Source organism: Thunnus albacares, chromosome 9 (assembly GCF_914725855.1).
Source record: "Thunnus albacares chromosome 9, fThuAlb1.1, whole genome shotgun sequence".
Classification (NCBI taxonomy): domain Eukaryota; kingdom Metazoa; phylum Chordata; class Actinopteri; order Scombriformes; family Scombridae; genus Thunnus; species Thunnus albacares.
The window spans coordinates 4,500,584-4,512,826 of NC_058114.1; the positions used below are offsets into that span (position 1 = coordinate 4,500,584).

Genomic DNA, 12,243 nt, shown 5'->3' on the forward strand with positions numbered 1-12,243 from the left:
TGTTTTCCGTGAGGCCGGAGCGGTCGAGACATTGCTCAGTAAAGAGCAGGAAATTATGAAATCAACAAAATTATAGATGTAAGATTTTCACTGAACGGCAAAAATATCGTTATGACAGTGTTTCGCCTCGCGTTAACCCAAAGATGAACTCTGCTACTGTCTCTGAAGTTGTTATTTACTTTCTTCTAAAGCTCTAAAATGTTACGTAATAACATTTCCTTTGTGTACTTGAGGCCGTATCAAAATAAACAGTGATATATATACAGAAGCCCTCTGCCAGCGGAAGTAGGTTTCAGCCAAAGGAATGTAGATGTTATGAGCCGAGGTTTAGCAGAGGCAGATGGTCCGCTCAGACAAACAGTTGACTGTCTGAACCTCAGAGGTCAAAGGTCAGGAGAAAGTCCCGCAGGGAGTGGCTGAGAGGGCAGCAGACTGAGGGAAAACTCCTCTTCTCCTTCAAATGATTGGATTGGTTTTCCGTGATGATGAATGAGAGAGACACGAAGGATCCCAGAAATGTCAAGTGCTGCTTTTTATCCCGGAGATGTTTTATAGTCTAATTGCTGCAATTCTGCAGTTGACGCCTTAAAGTACAATCTGTGATCTAACACAGAAAGCTGCTGTCGCCGTAAAATTGATGGACAGATCTTTAATACACGTCAACAACAACTAAATCAAGTTCAAAGTTATTACTGTTTTCTAAAATCGTTAAATGTTTGATTACATTGCTAAAGCTGGAAAATTGGCCCGTATTTTCAATTATGATCACATAAACACAAAATGATGATCTTATCATTATTAAGACAAACACTTTAAGTTCAAAGTCATTTATCTCTAGAGTACATTTATAAAGTGCTGATAGATGGAAAATATAATCTTAAAATAATATTAAAATAGATAAATAAAATCAATGTAAATCAATCAATAAATAAAGACATGAGAATATAATGGGGATGTTGTCCAAAGAACTAATATAAACTTTTTAAAAAAGGAAGAAGAATAATACTTGATCATCCTTAGATTTAACAAAGTGTGGAATGAAAAGCAGTTAATTAATCAGCAGGTCTGAAGGAGTCTGGATGTAGAATAGAGGATAAGAGATCAGATATTAATTATACAGTCAAAATATTAAGGGTTTGCCATTTAAAGGTATATTATGTATAGAATAATCCCTCTCAATCATCACTTATGACCCACTAGAAGTGTGTAGCGGTGTATGTATCTACAGAGACTTTGCCTGTATTTTCTTACTTTCTTATTATTTTACTGTGTTCGGGACGCTTCTGGGCGTCAACCTTTGGGCGGTGGTTGTGTAGCCTCCGGCCAATAACAGCGCGCAGGGAGTGAGGTCAGACTCGTACCATAGCGACCGGGTTACATCATTGTCTCCGTCGTCTCTCCTCTGCTCCGCTCTGTGTCTCTGTGTCATGGATGTATAAAGAGCTGCAGATCCGCGTGTCTGTTTGACTGAAGGCGAAACTGAATTACACACACGCAGACCAGAGAGGCCACAGCGGACAGGATGACGCTCTGCATTCACAGTTACACCTTTGAGTCAAGTCAAATTTTTATGGTTGAAAAATTAAAGATTAGGCTTTTAAACTCTTAAAACTTAAAAACTTTTACACAAAGTTACAACCTGTAATCCACGCTGAAGTCTTTTGACAGCTCCTTTAAAGGTGAATTTTGGGAAATTAGACAAGAAGATCGATACCACTTACATATTTGTCTGCTAAATATGTAGCTGAAGTTAGCTTAGCTTAGCATAAAGACTGGAAACAAGCAGAAACAGCTAGCCTGGTGCTGTCCGCTACCTGTTATTTATATTTGATTGAACAAATGAGATATAATGTGCTAGATGGTGAGCTTTAGATATGCTAATAAGAAGATTTTATTACTTTTGACAGACAGGTTAACGGGTTCCCCCCATTTCCAGTCTTTATGCTAAGCTAAGCTAAGCTAACCGTCTTCTGGCTCCAGCTTCATGTTGAACAGACAAATTTGAGAGTGGTGTTGGCATGAAAGTTTATATGCGTGTTTCCCCAAAATGTCAAACTGTTCCTTTAATACAGGGACACAAAGTTATCACTGTTTTCTGTTTTTGTTTACATCCGTCACATCTGAAAGCTGGCCCGCCGTTTCGAAAATGACAGACTGCCCTTTTAAAACTGATAAACGAGGAGCACAGATGGACAGAGCTGATGTCCATTCCAGCTCATTTCCTGTGACACGGAGTTTAAAAATAAAGGCACGCAGCACATGCCTCCGCTGAAACAAAAGTAAACGCAACACAATTCAATCAAGAGCTTTAGGGTGTAATTTATGATGTGCTAAGATTAGACACATAGCAGGAGATGTGGTCAGTGTGTGTCTGCATGCCATTGTCTCTGTGTTTGTGGCAAGCAGATGGTGGGAGTGGACACACATGCCCTGACAGAGAGACCATAGAAACCCCCCCACCCCCAACCCCCAGATCAACCCACCACCACCACCACCACCACCACCACCACCACCTCCTCTCCCTCTCTAGTCCATAAAAGGCCACATGTAACCTCTGACCCCCCTGGAATCCATCCTGATTGGGGGAAAGTACTCGCAGTGGCCCGGCAGGAACAATGCTCAGTGGTCAGTGAGAGGAAGAGGAGGGAGGGAGTGAGTGAGGGAGTGAGGGAGGGTATGTAGACAAGGATGGAGGGGAGGGTGGGGAAGAAATTCTCTCCTTTCTCCCTCCCTCCCTCCCTTCTGTCCCTCCCTCCATACAAACCCAGAAGTCGAGCGGTGTCACAACAAGCTAGGAACAAACAGGCAGCTTATTTTTCCATCTGGGGGACGAAAGGAATTGGGCATGGCGGCGAAACAGCGATCCAGCTCCTGAGAGAGAGAGAGAGAGACAGAGAAAGAAAAAAAAAAGCTCCGGCAAGTCAGTCGAATCAGATTGCTGAAGTGAAAGAGAGAGGAGGAGATTCTGGTAACAAGGAGAGTTTCATTCACACTGGGAGGCAGAGCGTACAAATCCAAAGAGAGAGAGAGAGAGAGAGAGAAAGAGACGTTGAAACAGGAAGGTGAAGGAGAGATCCAGAGAGTTTGGGGTAAACAGGAAACCGGTGAATTTCGGGATACTTCTGAGAGTGTCACATCATGACTGCATCTCTCGGTACGTATGCACGCTCGTGTCAGAAAGATTGAATGATTTTCTTCTCAGGCTGCAAACCATCAAAACTCTAAAGTTTCCATCTCCATCTTCTCAGGTTTCTGACTAATCTATGAACTTTTAACACTTTTCCTTCTTCTCCTTATAATCCTTTTTTCCTTCTTTCACCAGGATCTGTTTTTCTGCATGTTTATACAGCGTTATCTCTCTCTCTGTCCCTTCTGGGAATTTTAAGGAGGGCATACATGCACAGAAACACTCCCCTCTCTCCTCCTGGCCTCTGGTATTTGCAAACAGCTTCTGGAATTTTTCAGTGTCAGATGCCTTTTTCCCTTTTTCCAAACATAGCCCCCTTCTAAAACCTCACCTTTCTCTGTTTTAAAAAGACATTTTTTTAATGTTGTTGTTGATCTAATGTTTTGGACAGCAGTCTCCGTAGCGCCTCTGACATCTCACACATGGTGAGATGGTGAGGTGGTTTGTTCCACTGCTGCGTTCATGATCTCATCCCGTTCAAGGCTATTTTGGCCTCATATCATGGAGTCATGGAAGGCTGATGTATTGGTGGTTAACCGAGGGGGCCGTTTCCCCCCTTTTTTTTGCACTAATGACCCGAACTGAACCAAAAAGTCTTTGAAGATTCGTCGTTTTTGTTGGGGGTGCTTATTGCTGTGGAGGTTTACCACATTTCCTGAAGATGTCATGCACGACGGATCAACATCTTCTGAAGAACCACAAGTTAACTAGTTTCGAACTTTTGCAGCAGTTTCATGAAATCCATGAAAATACTGCATGAATTTTCCACGTATGATGAAACGGGAAAGACTGACCCAGCTGAAACTGTGCTTCATGCAACATAAAAATGTTCCCCGCAGGAGACGTGTGGTTTTCACAGAGAGCAAACACAAAAGGAATTTTGTGCAAAAGGCTTGTGAGCAGGTTGAAAATATTAACTGCCACATGCAAGTTTGGAGAAAGTCGACAATTTCTTTCTGTGAGACAAAAGTTAATGAGGAGTGCTGTTTGGAGATGCTGTGCAGACGTCTGTTGTGTGAGAAAGGTCTGACTTTCACAGGGCTGCAGGAAATTAAGGGCAAAGAGGCAGAAAATCAGAAATCCTCAAGGATGGAAAATGTTGACAACACAGTGGACACAGTTCAGGGTGCACAGACCAAAGTGGAATGAGGGGAAACACGGATTGTGTATCACAAACCCAGCCTGCGTGAGACTTAGCAGAACATCAATTGTCCCATTGGTCTCACAAGACATCTAAGAGGTCTGTTATCTCTCATGACATAATGGTCTGGTATATCTACTCTGCAGAACACAACAGCATGATGAGACGTGCTAAATGGCAGGAAGTATGAAATTTATATAATGAGCAGTCCATAGTGCATCTTTTCAGTGCAAGTACAAGGAGCAGTGAAGCAATAAAATGTTGGCAGTTGAGAAAACATGCAGTATAAGATCATCCAGACTGAAAACAGAAAACACCATGAGCTACTGGTACACATGAGAAGATCTAGTGTGAGATTGGAAGTCGAGTTTTGAAGGTCGATCAGATGCCAGACCCTGCTGGTGACACAATTTGAAAGTTATCAACCTTGATGTTTGTGGGGTAAACAGTAGACTTATGATGCTCGCCACTTACATGTGTGCATGCATGTATTTGATTGGACAATGGAGTGCATTGTCAGATTGATATAGATTGGACTTTTCCAATCTTTTTAGTTAGACTACTCTAGTACCTTGCACCCTTTTGCAGGAGGCTGCAATTTTTTGACACAGTTGGTCTGACGTTAGGAGCTTCTTGGACTTCATCACTATGACTATGATGAGATTTGTACTCGTGGTTGGTACCCCAGCTGAGTTGGAACAGGGACAGTCTCCATATGGACACGTGGAAAAGAACAAGAAACAGCCTCAGAGGACCCAAAGAGAGTTGGAGAGTCGATAAAAGCAAAATTTGACAGAGTCCAGTGGAAACAGATTCAGCCATTAAATCATGATGTACATGAAGCATATGACATAAATGTCACTCAAGCGTCCGCTGCAGAGATGAAAAATAGCAGCAGACTAAAACATCAGATCTGTGTGGAGCGATGAGACTGTAACGCTCCTCAAATGAATACATGAAATCATATAAAGACATTTCTACGCTATTTTTCACAGCTTAAAGTTTGACTGGCGCTCTTCTAATTAATCATCTCATTGAGCAGTGGATGGAAAAACACTAATTTCAATTAAAATTTGCACTAAATTTGGATGTAAACCTAGCAACAGACTCATGTTTTCTAGTTTATTGGAGCTGAAAGCAGTCATGAATTAAAACAAGTACAGAGAAATACACATTTCAGGTGGATTACTGCAGTGGCACCTCACTTGTAAACACTAATGAATGTTAAGGATTTCCTCATATATATATATATATATATTTTGGGACATTTTATGCCTTTAATGGACAGCGACAGATGAGAGATGACAGGAAACGAGGGGAGAGAGAGTCATGGAATGACATGCAACAAAGGTTCGCTGCCAGAATCAAACCGCGGATTTAACGGTTATGTGGCATGTGTCTTAACCAGTAAGCTCCCAGGATATGCCAGGATTTCACTTTTTAAGCACTTTTTCCAAGAAGTCTGTCCAGGAGATCCCGTACAGATGGTGTAATGACTCAGAACCTTAGAACCCAAAAGCACAAACCCAGAAGCAGTAGCAGAGTCCAATATCCTTTAATCAAGCCTGAAAAACAAGCAGGGGTCATAAACCAGGCAGGCAGGCAGGCAGACAAATCCAAGGGGGAACAGGCAAAATCTTCAGACTGGTAAACAGGCAAGCCGACCACAGATAGGTATGAGAACACTAGACAATCTGGCAAGGTGTAAGTGAATCTAGGCCAGTATATGTGAAGAGTGACTGATGAGGATAACGGGATCCAGGTGAGGAGATGGGCGGGGAAAGTCAGGTGAGAGGAATGAGAAGATTGCAGGGCAGCAGGATCTGCAATGATAGGGAAGTTGGTGGTCAGGCAGGCGAACAGCATGAAAAATAGTCACTATGAAGGTGAACCCATGACAGATGGTTATATGTTGAAAATATAGGCAATAAAATAAAGGTTATAATCTACTAAAATTAACTGTTGTCCAGTTTAAATGACAGCTAGATGTTTTTTTCTGGGCTTTCCTGATTTGCATGCTGAAAAAGGACCAATGCTAAAGACAGTGCTAACTGCTAACAAGGGGTCAATGGTGAGCTTCTACCCTGCATATCTCTTCCTAGCTTGGTGCTACGTTTCCTAGCCAAAATTCCACTCTTTCAGCATCATGTGTTTCTGTTGTTTATTAAATGATGCATTTCTTCTGATTCCAATGCAAGAAATAATTGAGTTTGATCATTTAAATCATGAGCTAACAAGTATTTCTTGCTGGGTTTAATCAGCTATTCCAGTCGGCACTTCAACCTCCAGACCGTGGAGCGGTGTAAAGCGTTACATTAATGTTATTTTTTTGTTAAAGTGTAATAACCAATTACTGACTAGTACTTTGAGACTGAATAACTCCCACAGTCACACTGACCTACCTTCATCTGTCGACTGTGGTTAATGCTTATTAGATGTGCGAGATCCGTCATGTGTCTGAAGACTGAAAGGATAGTATTGATATCACAGGCTTACAGATTGAAGGGTCAAGATAAACTTGGGTAGAACACAGATGATTCTCGTTATTCATAATTAACCTTCAAACACATTTATGGATTTTGGAAGATCACATTTATAAGTGATATACTTCCTGAAAAACATAGCAATAAAAAACACAGTTCAAGTCCAGGCCAGTAGAGTTGGGAGTCAATATGATCCTGCTGTGGACAAGCAGAGTTGACACTTATAAACATTGATTTGACTCAGGTTTCTTCTTAGTTAAAGCCAGGTTAAACTGAAAAGTGATCTTAAGATGTTGAGGTTACATATAACTGTTACAGATCCTAACAACATGTTGAAATACACTGTTAAAACAGCTGTTATATGTAACCTAGACAGCCCAAAAAGTTCACTTTTCACCCAAAATGTGCCTGTTTTAAACTGGATCGATAGAAAAAAATAAATCTATAGTTAATACGACAAGCTGCTCCGAAACAGACGTTGATGATTTCTTTTTAAAATCAGAAAGCTGCCATGAAAACAAAACCAAACCTTGTGGACAAAAGTATGAGAGAGTGACGCTGAGCTGTTTGTGCCAATATCTTTCCATAACAACAAATTAGAAAAAGGGGAGCTGGCCTTGTGGCACATTGTAACATTCATCATGTAGGAACCCAACAAGAGAACAATTTGTGCACCGTGATCATTTCTCCAGATGGGTAGAGGCTCAGGAATTTTCAATCCAGCTGCAAAACACGATCAAATAACTGGGACATTTTTGCAGCTGAGACTTCCTTCATACATGAAAAATATTGATTCTTATCGTGTTCTCGAGAAAAACGGAGGAGTCTCTCTACATGACGTTACATAATAGATGAGATATGACAAATATTCTTATAATTGCCAGTCCATCATGAGTCAAAAATTCCCCTGTGAGTCAAAAACATTACAGTAGCTCGGACTGCAGTTCATAAAACTATCAAGCGATTATCCAAATACTTCAGACACCAATAAACACCTCTGTGATGACACCATTCGTTCCCATAACCTTTTCTTTCAACACGGCCTCATTTATTGTTACCCTTCACCCCGTTTCTCCCTCACCACTTGTTATTCTTCCCTCCCTCTTCAGCCTGGCTCGTAACTCGCCTCTCCTCTGCCACTTCACTGATTCGATAAAGCTGTCTGTCCAAACACCAACAGACGACACAAGTATCTAATTTACAGACGACCGCCCACCAGTTTGTTACGGAAAAATGCTCTGTTTGAACAATCAGAGGTTCTGAATAGGAGTAGGAGGGAAGACACAGCAGGGATTGAGTTTGGCTGATTTTTGCTGGTGTAGGAGGGTAAAAACCAGACAACTGATCACATTCACTAAAGGGAAAGTTTCATATTCTTTGCCAATGTCACCAAAAAATACTCAGAACCCTAAAATATGCTTAATGTTGACCTGGGTCGTAGTCTACTTTTGAAACTACTTTCGACAGATAAATCTACAGATTATTGGTTCATTTTTTTTAGTTTTATTTTGCCAGGATAGTCTTTTAGATTGTATATATATTTTTTTGTGAGTGTCCTGATCAAAATGTGAGCTTAGTTTACAGATGCTAAAACAGAAAGTGCAACCCTGCAATGGACACAGCAGATTAATCCAATAATAAAACCAGTTGCAGTTTGCAGTCGGTTCATAATATCTGGATTTATTGTGATATGTGGGTTTCCAACTGACATCATAGTTGCAATATGCATGCAAACAGAGGGTATAAACAACCTGGGTTGAGTTTATGAGGTGAATAATATGAGAAATCCTGTATTAACACAGTTTAATATGAGCAAAGTGTTGCCTGTATACTTGCCTGGCAGATATGTGGTGTCTGGTGTATTTTGATGATAAACAGACAGATTTTCAAACATGCAAACGTAATTAATATCTTGAATGAAGGGATTTCAGTGCTCTGAACTTGTGCAATAGACAAACAGCAGGTATTTCATATGCAGTAATGTTACTTTTTTGCTTTATGCTAACGTTACATGTAGAGGTAACTTTGTGTAGTTTGAGTCTGTTATTACTGCTAGTAGCTGCCAGCTATAACTTAAATACTGTCATGTTGTGTCAGCTAGCAGTAGAGTGCTGTAAAAAGTTGTATGTGCATATAAATTCACCTCTTTACCGGTTTCCAGCAAGTTGCTGCTTGAGTTTCTTCCTCCCCTGTTGTGCGCGACTGTATGTAAACAGGAAACAGGTTTACTGAACAGTAGCTTAAATCATCCGAACAGGCAAGTTGTCAGAATATTAATCAGAAATTAAGCTTCAGCTCTGCATTTAATGTAGTGGAGCTAGTATCTGTTGTGTTTGTAATATAATATATACACTTGAGACAAACTCTTTTATTAGCTTAGCAGCTCAGGTGGAACATGTCAACCAGCCTAACGCACCCAGTCTGGTTCCTATTGGTCAAATACATGTCAATCAATCATGTTATGCACTGACATTAAATATTACCACAGTATCAGATCATCAGGATCCAGTATTGTGAGTGTTGTGCCTATCAGGGCTTAGTTTTAATTTATTTTAGTGAATAAGAACTTTTACACTAAACTATTAAAAAAAAACAATCATTTACATTGAATACTACAGAGCTTCAGTGGATCTCAGGGCCACAGCAGGTGTCTTCCTCCTCATTTTGTTCCTGTTTCTTCTCAAAGTTGCTCTTTTGCTCCCTTTTCCTCTTCATCCCCCTGAGAGGCTGCAGCCTGTGATCACTGTGAACAGCTGTAACGCGCCACAGACCTTAAGACCTGTCAGCGTCAGTCTGTGTATGAGTGTGTGTATGTGTGTGTGTGTGCACACATTCCTGTGGTCAGCGGGGAGTCTTCAAACCCACTGTTGTTCTGCATAGCTGCATGTGCATCATTGTGTGTGTGTGTGTGTGTGTGTGTTTATGTGTGTGTGTGTGTGTGTAGGCTCACCCCTTCTGTCTACTGTGATGCTGCTCTGCAAGTAAATGTTTGCATGCGTGAGTGGAATTCAAATGGAGAGATGAGAAGCATTTCTTTGTCAGATAAAACACAGAACGCCTGTATCTGCACCAAACATGTGACAGCTGTATGTTTTTCATCTCTCATCTGCATTTCTTCTTCTCTGTGTCCCTCCTCCCCTTTCATTCCAACCTGCTTATGCAACAGCCAGTGTGGTCTGAGGTGGCAAATATGAGAGGGAAATATTAGCTCCAGATAACCTCAGCGTGGTTTTTTATTGATTAATGGGATTTCTCTCCATAGCAAGCATGAAGGTATGCACGCATTTTCAGTCTAAGCCATATAACCGTCATTCTCTGTGTCAGGGAAATGTGTGTTTGTGTGTGTGTGTGTGTGTGTGTGTGTTGTAGGCTGTTGGCTGGTGGAGGTTGGCAGTCGTGCCCACATGGGTCCGTGCCATCTGGAATTGGTTTTGCACGGTCCGACCCAAACTAAGCAGGCTTTGTGCTCACTGAGAGCTGCGCAACTGAGGAGAAAACAATGGACAAATGGACACTGTTGAGCAAAACAAACTCCACATATTCCAGAAAATATAGATACACCCGAAAGTTTCAACATGATGGTAAAGTCTGTCAAGTGTTTGGACTGTATGTTAGGGTATGTTTTTAGTGACAATATATTAAACTAAACTTACGGGGCTTTCACACCAAAAGTTTGACAAGTTGCCCTTCCCTGATGAGTAATTAATTGATCGTGCAGCAAGTGTTTAACTAAATTAAACCTCAACAAAAGCTCATCCAACAGGATTCAGACGCTGATGCAAGGTGGAAGTTATGACGCCAGTAATTGTCCTGCAGATAACAATTAAGGGAGTTCATTTTGCTCATCTCTGAATTCCTGAAGTTACGTAAACACTGTTATCTGATCCAACTGAACCGGTAGTTGGATGAAAGAATCTCAAGTATGGCAGAAAACATCAGAGAGGATGGAGATATTAAAGGACCGGTTCACAATGTTTCAAATCTGTCTTAAAACAACAGTCAGGTGCCCAAATGAACACTGACACATGTTTTTCTTGCTGTAATCATTCCTCCTGTTTATACTGGCCATTAGAAGATCCCTTATCATGCACTGTCAATGTAAGTGATGGGGGCAAAAATCCACAGTCCTCCTTCTGTGCAAAAATGTTTTAATTTAGAGCAAATATGGGGGAAAAATTCAAGTCTGATCTTTGGCGTGTAGAAATGAACCGCATCTGCTTCACACTGGGCACAGACTGCATGTCTAGCTGAAAGTGAGTAGCTATGGATACCGCGTAGCATGGATACAGGAGGTGAAAGGTGTGTTCGGGTGTAATAACGACCGGGGAAGCCCTACAGAGCAGAGCCCGGTCGGAAGGTCAGAGGTCAGGGTGGGGTCAGCCAGCATTGCCGCAGTTTTGGCTGTTCTGTAATTATCTGGATAAGCTGGGATGAGCTGTGTAGCAGCAGATGTGTCAAACCACAGTGAGGAGAAACAGCCGTGGGAAAAGGGAGAGACGAAGGTCGCCAGCTCTCCGGGAATCATCCCCGAGAGAAAGAAACTGACAGTGACTGTGGGAATGTTTGAGGAATCCTGCGACCCTCAGTGCATTCCCCTCAGTTTGTTTTTGTGTTTGTTTCCTTCAAGCATCAACAACTAGAACATTTGAATATCTGATCTTTCGTAACGTGTGTGTGTGTGCATGTGTTTGTACTAGAAGTGGTTTGTCTAATTACAAGCAGAGGACCACATTACTCGCTCTAAGCTCTTGACCTTTTAACCTAAAAGTTCAAGGTGAGTGTCGAGTTTGACACGTCAACAAGTCGACATGCAGCATTTTGGCAGAATAATTTCAGTCCCTTTGCAGCCTTTAACAGAATATAACTGGTATGAATAGATTAGTGGGTTAATAGATGGATGATTTATTTCTTTAATATCATTCTTCCAGCGTTTATTTTTACAGCAGGTGGATCATTGAAAGCCTCCCTGCAAGATTATGATAATCAGTCTTTTGTTTCAAGTGCAAATGTCAAACAGGGAGAGAAAATCATTGCTAAAGTTCAGAAATGTACAAAAACTTACAGTTGATCATTTCTAAAATAAATGACAGTTCTAACAGACAAATAAAACACTCAATTTTCATTATCATGGTATAATTATGATATCTGTCGTGGTATATTTTCATTATTATTTATGTTTTATTGCCTGATACAGATACACAGTGGTGAAAGATCCTTTATTCAGGTAAAAGTACTCCGTTACAAGTTAAATCCTGCTTTCAAAATTTAAATTTTTATGCAAAGCAGCAAAATTTAAGTATATATTCTGAATTGTATGAAGGTGTGTCCATCTTTAGATACTGTTTGACACCTTTACAACATATTTTATGAGCTTATAGTAGGTTTTGTATGTGAAATCTGGCATAGTAGTAATCATTTTCTTTGCACATTTC

At 40.9% G+C, this 12,243-nt stretch overlaps 1 protein-coding gene and 1 long non-coding RNA gene across 4 annotated transcripts in view; one reads left to right on the forward strand and one right to left on the reverse strand.

Annotated features, from left to right (window-relative positions):
• Positions 1-12,243, forward strand: part of LOC122988494 (tensin-3-like) — a 59,751-nt gene that overhangs the window by 32,960 nt on the left and 14,548 nt on the right. The gene's annotated exons all lie outside the window — the stretch shown is intronic.
• Positions 5,868-10,832, reverse strand: LOC122988495. The gene is made up of 2 exons (XR_006404813.1): positions 8,955-10,832; positions 5,868-6,151 (listed from the first exon to the last, which is right to left on the reverse strand). It is a non-coding gene; the product is annotated as an uncharacterized LOC122988495 (long non-coding RNA).